General features: G+C 48.4%; 1 long non-coding RNA gene across 2 annotated transcripts in view; it reads right to left on the bottom strand.

Annotated features, from left to right (window-relative positions):
• Window positions 14130-18951, bottom strand: part of LOC106502801 — a 37308-nt gene continuing 32486 nt past the window's right edge. For both annotated transcript variants that reach the window (XR_001296461.2, XR_001919086.1), the window contains exons 2-3: window positions 15114-15397; window positions 14130-14644 (exon numbers count right to left, since the gene is read on the bottom strand). This is a non-coding gene — a long non-coding RNA (uncharacterized LOC106502801). The remainder of the gene's footprint in view (window positions 14645-15113; window positions 15398-18951) is intronic.

Here is an 18951-nt window from a genome sequence, read left to right as displayed (position 1 = left end):
GGGACTGGGCTGAGCTCTGACACCACATCTGAGACAAAATCAGAAAAGCTGGCTGCTGGTCCAGGGGAACCAGCACAGGCTCTGCCTGCTGCTTGAGGAACCTGCTGTGCGACCTCAGGCAAGACCCTTGACCTCTCTGTACCTCGGTTCTCCTTTGGAAAGTTGGAGTTACACTTCCCTGGGAGGGTTGCCCGAGGATGAAATGCAACAACACCTGGCACGTAATTGATCCTCAAGAAATGGTGGGTCCAGGACCTTGTCCACCTTCAAGACGGGCTCCCCCTGAAAGCCTGATCTCCAGGCACACGTGGCCAGGCAGCAGCTTCCTGCGGATTTCACAGGAACTGAAACTAGCTTTATTCCCGGAGGAGCCCCAACCTACTCTGAAGGCTTAATCAGCTCCAGTGAATGCCCTTCCTGGGTCCGTCCAGACGGCTCCTGTCCTGGCTCAACCCGTCTTGGAGGCCAGACAAGGAGCAGAGCCTCAGTCAGGAGCCGCCCTCTAGGCGCTGGGAGAAAGGGTTTACGTGTTAGTCACTCGTTCATGTCCGGTTCTTTGCAACCCGTGGACTGTAGCCCGCCCGGGTCCTCTGTCCATGGGATTCTCCAGGCACGAATACTGGAGTGGGTCGCCACTGCCTTCTCCAGGGGATCTTCCCAACCCAGGGATCGAACCTGGGTCTCCTGCATTCTGGGAAGATTCTTTACCAACTGAGCCATGAGGTAAGCCCAGGAGTAGGGGAGACTTCCCCAAGTGTGCCCCCTTCCAGCCACCTGGATGGCAGCCAGGGGCATGGAGAACACCTCTCATTTCACCAGTCCATACCAACCCCAGCTGCCGTTTCACATGCTGCCCTCATGATGGAGAGAGGGCCGGTGCAGTGGTGGGGGCCACCGTCCAGCTTCCTGTCCCAGAAGCTGGGACAAAGGACAGGAATTAGCTTCCGGATCTATCACAGTGAGCATCGGTACCTTCCCTGCCCCGCCACCCTGACTCCACAATGCCCCATCATCTTTCTACAACACAAACGTCACCGTCCACTCACAAAAAAGCAGTGGCTTCCACTGAGCCCCAGGGCAAAGCCCACGGCCAAACATGCTCACAAGGTCCTTTGTACTGTGACCTCTGCCGACCGCCTCGGGTTCATTCACCCTGCTCCCTGTCCCTCCTCCTGACATCCTTCCCCGGACTCCGTGCACAGATGGCTCTGCGAGCAGACTGTGGTTCCGCACCTCCGCGTCTGCACCTGCTCTCCCATCTCCCTGGAGCGCCCACCCTCAAACTCCACCTGGAACATGCCTCCTCGCCCCTCAGCACGGAACAGACATCAGCTCCCCGCGTGGCACTTTCCTCCACCTCCTGAGCCCGCCACTGCCTCTGTGTCTCCCTTATGCTTTCTCAGCACCCATTCTTTCCTTCTCTTTCCCTCTCTCTCTCTCGAGCCCCTGCCTGTAGGATGTTCCAGGCACCGAGCAAGACCCTGAGCTCAGAGGACAGGGAAGGGCAGCTACTGTGCCATTAGCCTCGGGTAGCTGTGAAGTCACCGTCCAGCTGCTAGAGTCTAACTGAAATGACAGGCTCACCAAAAAGTCACAGGGGTACATGGTGGTGATGGAAAAGCGCTGGGGGCTGAGCAATCCTGGGAAGAGGGTTGCAGTCTAGTCTGTGCGCTGAGTCGCTTCAGCGGTGTCTGACTCTGTGTGGTCCTACGGACCATAGCCTAGCAGGTGCCTCTGTGCATGGATTCTCCAGGCAAGAATGCTGGAGTGGGTTACCATGCCCTCCTCCAAGGGATCTTCCCGACCCAGCAATCGAACTAGCATCTTTTATATCTCCTGCATTGACAGACAGGTTCTTTACCACTAGCGCCACCTGGGGAGCCCCTCAACCTAGTCTGGGGAACAGCCAACCCCCTCCCCGGCCCCGAGAATGTGCTGTTTAAACTAGGGTGTACAGTATGAATAAGCATTGGTCAGAGAAAGAGGAGGACCACCAGAGAGAGAGCAGATAAAGACCTTACAGAGAAGATATGCCAGGGTGGACTCCACACTCTGAGGCCATCCCCTCCTTCTCCCCACGCCTGCCCTGCCCCACGAGGAAGTCTTCGGGGACCGACAGTCCCAAAGTCACTGTGACACATCCATTCCACCCCGCTCCAGCCAGACTTTAATCAGCTGTCCTGACCTGCTGACAGTGGCCTGGCTTCCGGCCAGTACCCATCAGTCGGGCAGTGGGTACGTCTGTGGAGCCAGCACGATGTGGTACCTCCTGCACCCACTGTCTGCCTTTCTTCCCGGTTATATGTTGCTCCTTAGCATTTATCACCCTCTGGGGTACATCTGTTGATTAATTATTATCTTTAATTAATAATTGAAGTCTATGCTTCCTACCCCTAAACCCAGAAAGTAAGTTCAGGGTTCTCATCACTTTGTCCTCTGCTGTATCTCAGCATTTGGAAGATGGACTGTAGCCCGCCAGGCTCCTCTGTCCCTGGGATTCTCCAGGCAAGAATGCTGGAGTGGGTTGCCATGCCCTCCTCCAGGGGATCTTCCCGACCCAGGGATGGAACCCAGGTCTCCTGCATTGGCAGGCGGGTTCTTCACCACTGAGCCCCCTGGGGAGCCCAGTAGCCATCCTGGGACCGGATAACAGACATCTATTGAACTGAGTCCTGCTTTGAATGACTGGAGAGAGTGTCCCCAGAAATCGTCCATAAACATTTGGATCTAGGCAGCGCCTCGGGGATATTGAGTGAGTCGATTCACGGTCCCATCGTGTGCCCAGTACTGTGCTTGTGGTCAGAGGAGAAAGTTCCTGTTCACAGCAGTGGGACAGGCGGGCCTGCCCACAGTGGGGGCTGAAGGGGAGCTAAAGCTTCGTAACCCACGTCTCCCTCCCGTGGATGAGTCTGCGTAATCAGTGCAGGTACAAAGCCTTAATGAGATAGACAGTGTCGCCAGTATTTTAAAAACGGACTTGGGGAAGTGATGCGTGGCGCGCTGCACTGGGAGCTCATCACAGCCTGGGTGGCGGCTGAGCGAGATAGGGTTTGTCGCCAAAATTTTCAAAGCAATTAGATGCATGTCATGGAATCAGATAAACAGACGGAGGTTCGAAAAAATCGAATAAACTTGGAATCACCACAAATAACGACCACCCCCCACACATACACAAACACACACACAAAAACACACACAAGCACACACACAAACACACACACATACACACAAACACACACGTGTGCGCACACGTGTGCACACACATGCATACACACAGACATGCACACTCACATGCATGCGCACACATGCACGTGCACACACACACACACACTCACACACACGCACGCTTGCCTCTTGGCTGCTACGCTTGCTGAACTCTGAATTATTCAGCAAGGAAAGAGATGGGACCATGTGTTGTGGTGTCACTCAGTTCAGTTCAGCTCAGTCGCTCAGTCGCGTCTGACTCTTTGCGACCCCATGAATCGCAGCACGCCAGGCCTTCCTGTCCATCACCATCTTCCGGAGTTCACTCAGATTCACATCCATTGAGTCAGTGATGCCATCCAGCCATCTCATCCTCTGTCGTCCCCTTCTCCTCTTACCCCCAATCCCTCCCAGCATCAGAGTCTTTTCCAATGAGTCAACTCTTCGCATGAGGTGGCCAAAGTACTGGAGTTTCAGCTTCAGCATCATTCCCTCCAAAGAAATCCCAGGGCTGATCCCCTTCAGAATGGACTGGTTGGATCTCCTTGCAGTCCAAGGGACTCTCAAGAGTCTTCTCCAACACCACAGTTCAAAAGCATCAATTCTTTGGCACTCAGCTCTCTTCACAGTCCACCTCTCACATCCATACATGACCACTGGAAAAACCATAGCCTTGACTAGACGGACCTTTGTTGGCAAAGTAATGTCTCTGTTTTTCAATATGCTGTCTAGGTTGGTCATAACTTTCCTTCCAAGGAGTAAGCGTCTTTTTAATTTCATGGGAAGTGTTCATAGTTAACTCGAGGTTTCCTGAAGCTGCTCGCAAGGTCTAACTCAGTTCCAAAGGGAAGGCAGAAATGCCCCCTCCACCCTCCCTACCGCTCTTCCAAAAGGCTCTCTGAAACAAGCACCTTCTCACAGCTCCGTTGGTTCCTGCCGGGCGGCCTCACTGCACTTCCATGAACAAAGGCACAGGCTCCCACACTGCAGCTCCCACGTTTCAATTTACTCTTCATTCACGTTGAAAGGCAGTCCAAAGAGAACATGTAAATGCCATGTGAGTCGGGGGGGCTTTCTGACTCTAGACTCCTCAGTCCATCTTCCTCTGTCAATTTCCCTCCCCGGCTCCCCCGGAGTGAGCTCATTCTGGGCTCACAGACCCTTGCCTCCCCTCCAGTGGAGCCAAGGGTCGTCAGACGGATGACGCCGCCATCGAGCCGCGGTGCCCAGGATGACGCCGCCGTCGAGCCGCGGTGCCCAGGATGACGCCGCCGTCGAGCCGCGGTGCCCAGGATGACGCCGCCGTCGAGCCGCGGTGCCCAGGATGACGCCGCCGTCGAGCTGCGGTGCCCAGGCTCCGTTTCTGTTGCCAGGTGCTTGCTTTCTAGCAGGGAGTCTCCTTCAGGGAAGGCGCGACAGAAGGCTAACACGGGGCCAGCGTCTCCGAGGAGACAGCCACGTTGGCCTGTGCTCGTTTAATGACCACAGGAACCCCCTAGTGTGGACAGAGCTCGATCCTCGCCTTACAAACAGGGAAACTCAGGCTCAGAGGAGTGAACCCTGAAACTGGGATTCAAACGTGGGGGTGCATTCTGTCTAGCACCTGAATCCATCCTTTCTCATCCACCAGGCAGCCTCTGAGGACTTGGTCCTCGCCCAGCCTGCCTTTCTGAGGTTGGCAGAGCGCAGATAAGAATCCTCTCCCAGGAATTCAACAGCAGATACAACTGTACTAGTGGCCAGACACATGAGTTCAGGTACCACTGGAAAATGACTATCCCTGCATTTTGTATTTAATACAGCAGTTTTATCAAAAAGTGTACGAAATGAATAAACCTATTTTAAGCCACCGAAATGAATCATCCACTGTAAGCTGAATACATAAATGTATAAACATTACGAAACGTTGAGCACTACAATAAGTACAGAAAATACAAGGGTACATGCTACACATTTAATACAAATTATTAGCATATAAAATCCAACAAAGTGCTAGGAAAATAACATATTCAACATTGAATAAAAATAAAAGGAAGCTTTAATAACTGGGAAATTTCTAAAAAATATTATGATTCATTAAATGCAATCACTAAAAAATAAGTGTGTGTCAGTGACGTCACAGTTGATTCCCGAGCATTTTGTCATGAAAAGTTGTCAAGATGTTAAAAAAAAAAAAAAAAACCTACTCAGAGGAATGGAGAGGAGAGAGTTAGCTAATTCAGGTATTTTCCTTCTGACACTTTCATATTCAAGGAACTTTGAGATCCTTTGGAATAGCTGATTTCTTCACAGAGAGTATGATTTTTTTCCTGATAGGAGCCTGGAGTTTTCTTTAAGGAAACTGCTGCCCGCTCACCTTTGAGCGCTTTCATGTTTTCATAAACGGTTGCAGAATCATCGGGTCCAGCTGTGGCTGCAGAAGTCCCCACTTCAGTTCCAATGTGGTCAAGTTCTCATCACACTTACACAGAGAACTTTCATTAGTGGCAGCTCTGAAACACACGCTTTGCCTTGTCAAATACATGTTATTTTTTCCTTCTCTTGAGGTTAATGGAGATGAGAAAGACATTTTCTAAACAGGTGATCTTTTGTTCAATTAAAACTCTCAAGGAAGCATAAAGCTCTCTTGAAATATCAAGATGTAAATGATTCAGCTTCAGATTTCTTAAAATACCAAAATAACAGTATTACCTTTTTTAAAGGCAGTATCTTGGTACTTAAAAATAGCATAGTATACCAGAATACAAAAAAAAAAAAAAAAACTGCATTCATTAGCCCAGTTGCTAGGAAACCTGTGAGCAAGCCGAAAGTTAAGGTATAGATAGGTAAAAGGGTATTTCTTCAAGCAAAATGGGAAAAACCAGAATTAATTTTAGCAACAATGGGTAACAGAGAATGCAAGATGATACTTAATTGTATTGAGGGGTTTGTATTCCTTTAGAACATGCTCTTAATTACACCCTCCACTGAGTAAGTATAAATACTAATCATTAGAAATAATTAGACATGCTTGCTACTCTTCTAAATATTATCTTTATTTTCAAACAGCACATTGATAATTTCATTCTCCATGGTTAAATGAAGACTCTGTGATTGGATCCATTGCACAGTAAAGGCACCAACAGACAGAGGAACCGACAACTGGAACTGCAAGTATTTTGCCACGTACATCTTGACCTATAACACGTGACAAGTAAGAGGAGCCAGTTCTTGACAGAGAGGGGAAGGCTGAAAATGCTTTTGACAAATTAATCAGAGTTCTGCTTCTTGCTGAGTAAGCTCCTACTGAACTTACTCTCCCACAAATAACAGCAACAAACTCAGGGGGCAGAGGGAACCACTACGTGAAGGCACTGGAAAGGCAGCCAAAGCACGTGGACTTCCCAGAGGCATGGCCCTGGGAGAAGGAAATGGCAAGGGGCAGCTTTCCCAACTTTTTACGCTTCCTTAGCCTCAGGTCAGGGCACAGTCAGTGCTACACAGGAAGCTAAAACTCTGATGGAAAACCCGCAATCTTTCCGGCCTGAATAACTGGAAGACAGAGTTCGGAGCAACTGCAGCCGCAAGAAAGTGAGGGACGTGGGGAATCCTAAAAGGGAGAGACACAGAGAGGAGAGGCTCCAAAAGTCTGTGTATAAACTTTGCCCAAATCTCGGGCTGCTTCCCTAGTGGCTCAGCTGGTAAAGAATCCATCTGCTATGCAGGAGACCCTGGTTCGATTCCTGGGTCATGAAGATCCCCTGGAGAAGAGATAGGCTATCCACTCCAGTATTCTTGGGCTTCCCTGGTGGCTCAGCAGATAAAGAATCCCCCTGCAATGTGGAAGACCGGTCTAACCCCTGAATAGCATGAGGAAGACTCCAAGAAGCCTAGATAAGGGTTAAAAAAAACACTAAATTAAGATATTACCCACCATTCAAGAGACAGATTTTATGATTTTATTTCAATCAAGTCAACTGCCTACAAAAAAAAAAAAATCCAAAAACCAAACACTCTTTAGAAATGTAAAACAATCTTAAGTTTTTATGGTATGCTATTCACAATGTTTAAGATAAAAACAAAATTATTCATCATTCAAGGAAATGGGAAAATGTAGCTCATTCTCAAGAGCTACCATAACTGCCCAAAGATTTAAAGGAATACCTGATCATAATAAACATGATAGAAAACTTCAACAGGAAAAGAAGATGCAAAAAGAAACCAAATAGAAATTCTAGGTCTGAAAAGCACAGTATCTGAAATAAAACGCAATGGGCAAGTGTAATGGCAGAATGGAAATGACAGGAAAGCCTTGCTCACCTAGAATATAGGTCAACAGAAATGATCCAATCTGAAGAACAGATGGAAAAAAAAGATTTTTTCCAAAAGTCAATAAAACCTCTGAAACTTTCGAGGCAATATTAAGAGGTCTAAGAAGATTATTCAGGCTGCTTAGGAGCAGAAAATCTCGATCCAGGAGAATAGATCTCATGGCCACGTGGGCACAATCACTAAGATATTAATCACGGTCTGTGAAAGGGAAATAACAGATTCAAGAAATATTAAGAGGAAAGAAACATCAAGTCTTGGTAGTGAGTTAAATAAAGACATACAAAAGAATGAGAAATCTCAGATTTCAACCTAGAGTTATGAGACTATAAAAATACATGAATTAAAAAGAAGAATTATGACATTTTTAAAATAGGAAAACTCAAAAAACAAGTGAGAGCCAAGAGAATATATCTGCAACTAATTTTTTAGCTAATAATATATTACAGCCATATCATAGGCATACGTATATATATAAAGGACTAATCTCTTAACTATATGAAGAACTCTTAAATATAGAGGGGGGGAAAGACCAAAAATCTGTTGGAAAAATAGGCAACGGACATGAACAAAAGAGACAAACATAAGAAGATGTTCAACTTTATTCATAATAAGAGAAATGCAAATTAAATCTCCATGAGTTATTTTTCCCCTACCAAACTGGTAAATTTACATATGCTTTTCCTCTTTGACCTGCCAAATCCCACTGTTAGGAATTTATTTGCAGACATATAACTCCATGAATATGAAAAATATGCGCATGACTATTCATTGCAGCATTATTTGTGATAGCAAATATGAAAAATCATTTAAATTTAAATGATCATCCATGGGAGAGTAATTGAATAAAATATGGTACCGCCACACTTAGAATAATATGAAAGTGTTTAAAAAAAAGGAAAAAAGAAGGAGAAGAGGAATCAGCCTATGACCTGATATGCAGTTATTTCTTGGATATATTGTCATCGTCAAGGGGAAAAAGCAAGGTGCAAAACAGTAGTGTGGGGTGGGGGGTGTGATGGTTTCATCAAAACAAAGCATGGGAAGAAAAATCCAGAAATTCATGAAAACTATTTGCCATAGTGTGTAGATGAGAATGGAGTCAAAGGTCGAGAAGGGAGGCATATCCTTTTGAGTATAACCTTTGATATAGTTTTGCTTTTGAACCATGTAAATTAAATAAAAAGAAATAGAAGCATGCAAACCCTAAAATTGAAAACAAGCAGAAACAACTCTATCTTACAGCAAATAAATAATGTAATCCACAGAGAAAATAATTGATTCAAGTAATTTTTAGATGCATATTCCAACTGGACACCCTCAGCGGATGGGACAAAAGGAACTGCAAGGAAACTCTGAGCTTGATTTAGTAGATTTGTGATAAAAGAACAGTAATTCTGAAAGTATTCTGTGCATTAATAGATTAAATGAGTAATATATTACATTTTTTTTTTTGAAATTAGGACTCTCACTATGGGAGAATGAAGATACAAACATGGAATGAGGAGAGGTGAGGAAAAATTGGCAGTATCACTATGAACTCATGATCTAAATACAAACGTGTCCTAGCTCTGCACTCAAAAGAGCTAGAAGTAATAACAAGAAAGCACACCCAGCATCGATCATTTCCCCTAGCATGCCCACGCTCCGCAACAAGAGAGGCCTCTGTGATGAGCAGCTGGAGAACCGCAACTAGAGGGAAGCCCCTGCTCGTTGCAACCAGAGAAAGCCCCTGCACAGCAATGCAGACCCAGCTCAGTCAAATAAATAAACAACTAAATAAATAAATACCATGCCTCTTCTAAAAGGGGAAATGACTGATTCTATTTCTGGGGGAACATTCTGTTGTGTAAGCAAGTAAGGAAGTTGCTCAAAACTGATGGAGATTTGTGAGAAGGCCAAAGAAGTCAGCTTGGAGGGGCTGCACCTGGCCAAATCTTGTGGGAAGTGCAGAGGCTCTGTAAGACCACAATGACACTAAAAATAGGAAACTTAAAGGTGAGGGGGAGACACAGGCAGACGGAGCCCTCCTTGACACAAGAACGCCAGATAATAGGGCTTCTCAGGTGGCGCTAGTGGTAAAGAACCCTGCTGGTTTCTTTGCAGGAGATGTAAGAGACATGGGTTCGATCTCTGAGTCAAGAAGATCCCCTGGAGGAGGGCTTGGCAACCCTCTCCATTATTCTTGCCTGGAGCATCCCATGGACAGCGGAGCCTAGCAGGCTATGGTCCATAGGACTGCACAGAGTTGGACACGACTAATGCAACTTATCACACGTGCAATCACCAGATAACAACTGTAGGATGAAAGACAGAATGAGAGATTGTAACTGCCAATATCATAATGGATTTAGGCAAGGATCATCAGCGGATGTTAAAACCACTGAAGAAAGGCTGTTTGGAACAGAATTGTCGGCCTCAACTATTCCCGATAAAAGGAAAGAAGTCCCTTTACTAGCAGATACCACCTTGCACAGTGCTCAGAAGCAGCATTACCAATGATGGAGAGTAACTGACATGACGTGCCTCCCAGAGGGACCCGGTGGTAAGTGAAACACATCCCCTGTGTATGACATTTGCCAAAAAGATTTATTCTATATCTAGTCAGAAGGCAATAATTAAACAAATCCAAGTTAGTGAACACTCTAGGAGACAGCTGGTTGGTTCTTCAAAAATTGCCAGGGTTGGGCTTCCCTGGTGGTCCACTGCTCAGGACGCCATCTTCCAATCCAGGGTTCAGTCCCTGGTCAGGGGTCCACGGTCCCATGCACCGTGGTATGTGGCCAAAAAAAAAAAAAAATTAATGCCAGCGTCCTGTGGAGCAGAAAGAACAAAGTCGATGGAAAGGGGGTGTGGGGAACATTCTAGGGTAAAGATCTCTAAGAGGCATGACAACTGAGTGTAATGAGGAATCCTTGACTGGATCAGAAAAGGAAAAAGTAGCTTCAAAGAACAATAAGAAGGTAATTGGAAACTCCGAATATGAATTTTACACTAGATAAAACAATTGTACCAATTATTAAGTGTTTGAGCATGATGACAGCATTGTAGATACGTAAGAGAATGTCCTAGTTCTTAGGAGATGCAGACTCCCAAGAGATGATGAATTATGATGTCCACAATCTAATTTCAAATGGTTTGGGCAGGGGGGGCGGGGAATGTGGCAAAAAAATGAAAAATGTGGCAAAAAAAAAAAATGTCAAACGCCAATAATCGGTGAAGGGATAAGGTTGGCTGGTCATTGTATTATTCTTTTACCTTTTCTATAGATGTGAAAAGTTGGGGAAAGTGAAGAATTGGCATGAAAATCCAGTTTACATGTGTGGATAAAGGGAGCCCTCTTTCAGCAATAGGTATGAACGTTGCTAGAATAATAACAGGTAAGTTGTTCATAGCTTTGTTGTGAAAAACTGGTTACTCAGCAACATCAGTGGAAAATGCCCTGTTAGTTTATTTGGGGGGAGGTTGGAGAAGTAGCAAAGAAAACCATTTAATGTCAAGTACTGCAGATGAATGAAACTCCAGCTGTCCCTACTCAGACAGAAACTGAAAAATTAGATCTTACTGATGTTCAATTTCTGGGAGGCCACTTGGCAGAACTTTTCAAAGCCTGGGTCTACAATTCTCTGCACTCACCCTGGTTCCTGAAACATACGTGGCACACCCTGAGCTCGCCCAAGCTGACATAGTTGCCATCTGTGTCTTAAAGACATGCTGAAAGAGCAAAGCCTAGAATACAGTTTTCTGCCATTTGCACACACTGATACATTTGTATGACTGCAAAATATTTCTGGAAAGAACCAAAAGAAACTGGTGACTTATTCTCTAGGGAGGAAAGCCAAGTTGCTACTTTTGTTACCTTTTACTCCATTGTTCTATTTGAATTTTTCCATGTGAATGCATTAACTGTTCAACAGAAATTTTAAAATTAATGGTGAAGAATGGGTGGAAGGATGGATGATGGGTGGATGATGGCTGGATGAATAGATGGATGAATGGATAGACAGATGGATGGATGGATGGATGATGGATGGGCAGACAGAGAAACCAGCGTACGCACAGCTTCCAGCCCACACACCTGCTCCACAGTACCTCCGCTTGGGCTCCACACCCCAATCACAAGGGTGGGGCTGCTCCCAGGCTCATCTCCGATTTGAGGCTGGCTGACTCTGTGCTGTGTCTTAGGTCTTTAGTTTATGAAACACAGCTTCTCTCAGCCCTGCCTCTCCTTAATTCTAGTACTCGCCCCCCGACCTCCTACAGCCCTGGGACACTGTCTCCTAGCCCACTGTGGTTAAGTCCCTAGCCAAGGGGACTTCATCTGTCAAATTCTAACACCCATCCACTTTATCTGCAAGGACAGAACCGAACTGCAGCAAATTTCATGGCCTGGAATTGCTCAGCCTCTAGCACAGGGAAGAATTCTATTCACACCCCTGGGAAGCTTTCTGATGACTGGCCAAGGTACCTCGCTTCCCTGGGGACTGCCTGCTAACATCCTTCTCTCCATCGCTGTGGTAATGTGCTTTTTACAGCAGTTTCTCTCACATCAAGCAGCCCCCAGGATCTCATCCCTCTGGCCTCTGAGGGGCAATGTCTCTGGCTGCTTTCATTTCCAGCAAAGGGAAAGACCGTGCAAAGGGCTCAGACACCTTCCCATCGCTACTGCCGGACGGCGCCAGGGCAGCGGAGACGAAGCATGGGGTCCAGGTGGGTAACGCCACCAGGAAGCATGAGTCGATCGATCTGCAGTCCCAGTCCCCGTCACAGGCCGTGATCCCACGAGAGTCTGCATGGCGAGAGCGAGGACCGTGGTGTCTCCATCTTTTAGGGGCAGAAGCTCCTGTGGGTGCCGCCCCTCACCCCTTACCAGGCGCACCCGGCCCGACCTACGGTGCATGAGTGAGGACTGGCATCCCGTGGCTCCCAGCTCCTCCCAACCCAGCAAATGACCTTCCTGCACAGGGAAGCCCCACCTCCCCCACCTCCACCCGGAGAGCATCGGCCAGCTGACACAGGGTCACAGAGTCTAGCCTCTTGCCTCACGGTGGGACCAGTTCTGTGCAATTCACACGCCAGAGCCCCTCTCATCTGCCCACCACTCGGAACAGGCCAAAGCTGAGACCCCAGGCTGACTCAATTTCTCTCCTGCCCCTCTGTCGTGGGGGTGCCCCCCCAGCAAAGCACAGGCTCTGCTGTCCCGGCTCAGGCTCCGTCCCCAAGGAGGCCCCCTCCAAGGCAGTATTCCCCCCCAAGGACGCTCCTCCAGCAGCCCCACTCTCGGTCGACGCCCACCGCGTGCCGGACACCTGGCGAAGGGAGGCGCATCCCCAGTAAACTCGCAACAGTCCCATAAGCTGGGGCGATTATCAGCCCTGTTTTACAGGTGACATCAAAGGCGGAGACTGCTGAGCCCGCTTGCCCCAAGGCACACATACGCAGCGGGAGGGACGACCACACGGTTAGAGATGCCGGCTGCTGCCGTCCCACTTAGGGAAGCTGAGCCAAGGGGGCGCTAGAACACGTGTCAGCCTCAGACCAGACGTCCAGACCGCTACAGGGCTCCTTCCATCACACCAGACCTTTTAGCCTCTAGTCAGGATTACGTCTTCAATCACAAAAGCAAAAAAAAAAAGTCTTGTTAACACACACACATCAATTGGATCTTTTATTTCAAACAACCCGAGACAAATACAAACCCATCTGTGGTATCCTTAATCCCTAACATGATTAACCTCTTTACCATCTTTAATAACCTGATTACCATCAATGACTACGGCCCCTCATGGACGACAAGCAGGACAACAAAGATCCGAATTTTAGGGAGGCCCCAGAGCTGGTGTTCCTGGAGGACAGCAAGCCTTTCTTTTAAACGGTTATACTTTTTTGGGGGCAGCCACGCCATGCAACATGTGGGGTCTGAATTCCCCGACTGGGGATTGAACCTGTATCCCCTGCATTGAAAGCTCAGAATCTTAACCACTGAACCACCAGGGAAGTTCCAGGACACGCTGCTTCAACTAAGCAGCATCAGGCCCATGGGTATGATCTTTGGGGGCTGCAGGCTGGCCCTTTCCTACCCTCCAAACTCTCCCCACCCCCCGACCCCCACTAGCATCAATATCTTGCTAAGATTTTGGATCACTTCATATCTGCCAGGTGCCAAGCCAAATGCTTTCCCTGCATCTTCCCTTTTCATCCTCATGATGTCCTGGCTGGTAGGTACAACCAGGTGACTGGTCAGAAACCTGAGGCTCAGAAAATTGAAGTAATTTGCCCAAGTCTACGCAGCTAGAGAATGCCAGAACCAGTGCTGGCTTCCGGGGCAATCTGAGTGCAGAGCCCGCACTCTCACATCCTGCTTCTGAGGCCTGGGCCTTGCCTAGGTCTGCGTGGACTCCTGCAGCTGACCCTAAGGCGTGTTCTAACAACATGGCCGCAGGAAGCCAAAGACAGAACCGATGGGGACTTTGGATCCATGCAGAATCAGAAACCAAATAAAACTCTCAGCCTGTGAAGAACGTCCCTTCGCGTCCCTGGCAGAAAAACAGAGGAGAGATAAACAGCTGAGGCTGTTCCCAAACCTGTCAGCTATTTCCACTTGAACACAAAGACACTGAAGGGAGTGAGGCTATTTTTATTTTTTTACTTTTTCTGAAAGGCCATTGGTAGACGCTTCTGCCCTTGCTGGCGATAAAGCGTTCCTTTAATTATCAGTTTGGGGCCAAGTCCAGAAAGCTATTTTCCAGCACTATTGTTACAAGGAAATGAAAGGCGCCAGCCTCCTGAGCAGCTCTCACCGGGGCCACGGGTGGTCGCAGATATGCTGCCCGCCCGAGAGCGTGGGTCAAGCATCCAGAGGGAGGCCACTGTGGTGATGGCCCAAACACAGAGAACACAACCTTCAGGAGTCCGTGACTGTCCCGGGAAACGGAGGCAGCACCTCGATTCAGCTTCGGACTTCTGCCTGCCTTCCTTCTGAACACAGGTGTCTTCAGGAAACCGTGATGGGAAGGAGACCAAGGGGGCATTTCTTTTGCTGCTTCTGACCCTCAGCTTCATCCCTGAGAACATTCCAAGGTCTTTCTGACATGATCCCGATGTCCCTGGCTCCCAGGATAGCCACTGCCAGCTGGAATCCAGACATTCGACTCAAGAAGACACAAGCTTTCCCCCACCCCACGTCACTCCCCACCAAAACCTTCCCCAGCTTCCCATCACCTTCATGAAAGGGGCCCCACTCCTGGGGCCAGCATTTAAGGCCATCGTGATCTAGACTCTAGAGGCGCAGGGGGGATGATAAAGAGAATTGAGCTGAGCATTAGTAGCCCAGGTCTGGGATCATAGCTGTGTAACCTTGGACCAGTGCCTTTGCTTCTCTGAGCTCGTTTCTTTATTATATATTGCTACATTTTAAAATTACCACCTGGGACTTCCCTGGTGGTCTAGGGGTTAAGACTCCATGCTTCTAATGCAGGAGGCACGGTTTCGATCCCTGGTCTGGGAACTAAGATTCCACATGCCAGATAGTGTGGCCAAAAAATTGAAAATAATAAAATAACTTCAAAAGTTAGAGGCTTAAAACAACACACTTTTGTTACCTCGCAGTTTCCAGGGATCAGGAATCCAGGCATAGCTCCCCTGGCTCCTCTGTTCAGAGTCTCTTACAGGTTGTGAAGTGGCAGGCGAGCCTGTGGTCTCATCTGAAAGTTCAGCTGACAAAGGATTCACTTCCAAGCTCATGCCTCTGGTGTTTGAAGCATCCAGCACCTCGGGAGCTTCTGGAGTAAGTGCCTCAGATCCTTGCTGACAGATGGCAGGAGCCACCTGAGTTCGCTGCCACTTGGATCTCTCCTGCTTCATCAGAGCAACCACATGAGAAGAGCTGAGAGAGAGAAAGCGACAGAGGAGTGTCAGTTACATGACTCAGTTCAGTTCAGTCGCTCAGTCGTGTCCAACCCACTGAGACCCCATGGACTGCAGCACACCAGGCCTCCTTGTCTGTCACCAACTTCCAGAGTTTACCCAAACTCATGTCCTTTGAGTCAGGGATGCCATCCAACCATCTCATCCTCTGTCGTTCCCTTCTCCTCCCACCTTCAATCTCCGGGTCTTTTCAAATGAGTCAGGTCTTCACATCAGGTGGCCAAAGTATTGGAGTTTCAGCTTCAACATCAGTCTTTCCAGTGAATATTCAGGACTGATTTCCTTTAGGATGGACTGGTTAGATCTCCTTGCAGTCCAAGGGTTAGGTGGTTATAAAGAAATCTATGCTTATAGCCTAATCACAGGCATGACATCTTACACCTTCTGCCGTACTCTGTTTGTTAGAAGCTAGTCACTAGGTCCAGCCCACATTAAAGGGGAAAGCGTTACACAGACGCGTGAACACCAGCGGGTAAGGATCGCTGGGGGCCACGTCAGGAGCTGCCCACCCCAGTTTCCTCCTCCCTCAGGTGCAAATTGGGTTTTCCCTGGTGGTTCAGTCTATAAAGAATCCACCTGCAATGCTGAAGACCTGGGTTCAATCCCTGGGTTGGGAGGATCCCCTGGAGGAGGGCATGGCAACCCACTCCAGTATTCTTGCCTGGCGAATCCCCATGGACAGAGGAGCCTGGTGGGCTGCAGTCCATGGGGTCGCAAAGAGTTGGACACGACTGAGTGACTAAGCATAGTACAGGTGCAAACTATACAGAGTTGTTGCAAAATTGAATTAGAAAACATAGAATATGCTTAACACAATGTCTGATAGATTCTAAGTATCCAATCACAGCTTCTCTCGCTTTTGTCAGATCAGAATTTCTTGACCTTTATTTCCTTATCACTCTCATTACAAGGCTCCTTTTGGACAGTGTTTTCCTAATTGACCCTCTCTTCTAACACCTCAAATATACTACAGGGTTGCATTCTGGAGGACCATTTACCACTGTAATATCTAAGATTTTCCACTCCCTGCAAGAACTACCTTTTTTCCCTGTTGGTGATACTGCCTCTGCAGCCAATATGTGCTCTCGACTCATCTCATGCCTCCCCATAACTACAGGTGTGTTCACGCATGTGTCCAGGCATGCTAAGTTGCTTCAGTCATGTCTGACTCTTTGCAACCCTATGGACTGTAGCCCGCCAGGCTCCTCCGTCCATGGGATTCTCCAGGCAAGAGTGCTGGAGCAGGTTGCTGAGCCCTCCTGCAGGGGGTCTTCCCAATCCAGGGATGGAACCCACGTCTCTATGTCTACCTGCCTTGCCAGGTGGGTTCTTTACCACCAGCGCCATCTGGGAAGCCTGTGTGTACATGCATGTGCACGCAAACACACGTGTGTGTGAGCACACATACAAGCTAATGCCAGCCACGCGGGCACTGCTTTCTCCCGATGCCGTGGGCTTTCTTCCCTCTCCGTGCTTCTGCTCACTGGTTCTCTCTGCCTGCAGCACCCTCTGACCCTTAGTCACCTGATTAACTCCGGTCACCCTTAAAGGCTCGACCAGAGCAAACGTGTGACAGGCAGCCTCCAGGATGACTCAATGATTTCTGCCTCCTGGTGTTCACACTCTTATGTAAGGCCCTCCCCCTTGAGTGTAGGCTGGATCCTCTGACTCACTTCTACCAAATAGAAAGTGGCAGAAGTGATGGACTGTTACTTTTGAAATTAGGTGACAGGACTTCCCTGGTGGTCCAGTGGTTCAGAATACACTTTGCAACTCAGGGGGACGCCGGTTCAATCCCTGGTCGGTGAATGAAGATCGCACATCCCCCTGGGCAAATGAGCCCGTGAGCCACAGCTAGAGAGCGGCAAGCTGCAGCTCCTGAAACCCGCGCACTCTGGAGCCTGGGTGCTGCAACCATGCTCACTTAGACAGTCTGTGTGCCTCAACAAAAAGATCCCGCATGACATAACAGAGGCCCCATGTGAGGTAACAGAGGCCCCGCATGACGTAACAGAGGCCCCACATGACTTAACAGAGGCCCCCCACGTGACATAATAAAGGCCCCACGTGACGTAACAGAGGCCCTGCGTGAGGTAGCAGAGGCCCCCACGTGAGGTAACAGAGGCCCCCCCCATATGACGTAACTGAAGCCTTACATGATGTAACAAAGGCCCCACATGACGTAACAGAGACCGCTGCAGGACATAAGAAAAGCCCGGCAGGACTTAACAGAGGCCCTACATGACGTAACAGAGGCCCCCCATGTGACATAATAAAGGCCCCCACATGACGTAACAGAAGCCCGGCAGGACGTAACAGAGGCCCCCCCACATGACCTAACAGAAGCCCCACATGATGTAACAAAGGCCCCACATGATGTAACAGAGGCCCCACGTGCCGCAACTAAGACCTGCACAGCCAAAGGAAAGACAAAAAGAAATTAGGTGACAACGACTCCAGCCTCCATCCTGCTCACTGCCACCTCGCTAGCTCATTTGCTCAGTTGGAAGCCACCTGCCAAGTGGTGAGGTGTCCCACACGGAGGCTCCTGTGACAAGGAACTGAGGCGGGGCTCAGTCCTACAGCCCACGAGAAACCGAGTCCTTCCCACCACCTGTGTGTGAGAGCTTGCAAGCTGACCCGTCCCCAGCCGAGCCTTCAGATGAAACTCTGCCTTGATGACAGGCAGCTCCTAAGTAAGCCCTGATTTCTGACCCACAGAACCTGTAAGCCGTTTAAGCCACTAGGTTTTGTCACTTGTTACACAGCAACAGATAATGAAAACAGTCAGTTTCTTCAGGGAGACTTAGCTTCCTGGGTGGTCCAGTGCTAAAGAAGCTGCCTGCCAATGCGGGAGACCTAAGAAATGCAAGTGAGATCCCTGGGCTGGGAAGATCCCCTGGAGGAGGGACTGGCAGCCCACGCCAGCACTCTTGTCTGGAAAATGCCGTGGACAGAGGAGTCTGGGGACTACAGTCCATGGGGTCACAAAGAACCAGACACGACTGGGCGCACACACACACCTAGCATCTACCATTCAACCACAGACGTACACACTCACTTAAACATATATTCCCACACACAAAATCACACATGCACACCTACTCACACTTTCTCACACACACGTACTCGCAAATATTCCTGCATATCCATGAACGCCTATGTCCTTGCACATTCTTACATATGCACGTACACACACACACACACACACGTACACACACACACGCACACTTTCACATACACTCACATACCAGTAAGCGTGAAGCGGCCCTTCTCCATGCCTTGTTCTTAGGATTGATCAAACTTCCTTGTCACTGCATTCTGACCACCCAGTCTGGCTCCACTGTGAACCACTGAAATCAGGGACTGAGGTTTTGTTTGCCTATTTTTAGGGTCTAATATCTACAGGCATCGATACAGTTTAACACGTTAATGTTGTTCATCGCAAAGTGAGGGTCAGTGACTCACTCTGCTTCTCGAGTTGGCTGTGTCTCCTTTGCTCTTTTTCACAAA

Source organism: Capra hircus, chromosome 13, assembly GCF_001704415.2.
Source record: "Capra hircus breed San Clemente chromosome 13, ASM170441v1, whole genome shotgun sequence".
Taxonomy (NCBI): domain Eukaryota; kingdom Metazoa; phylum Chordata; class Mammalia; order Artiodactyla; family Bovidae; genus Capra; species Capra hircus.
This window is presented reverse-complemented; position numbering and strand designations above follow the sequence as displayed.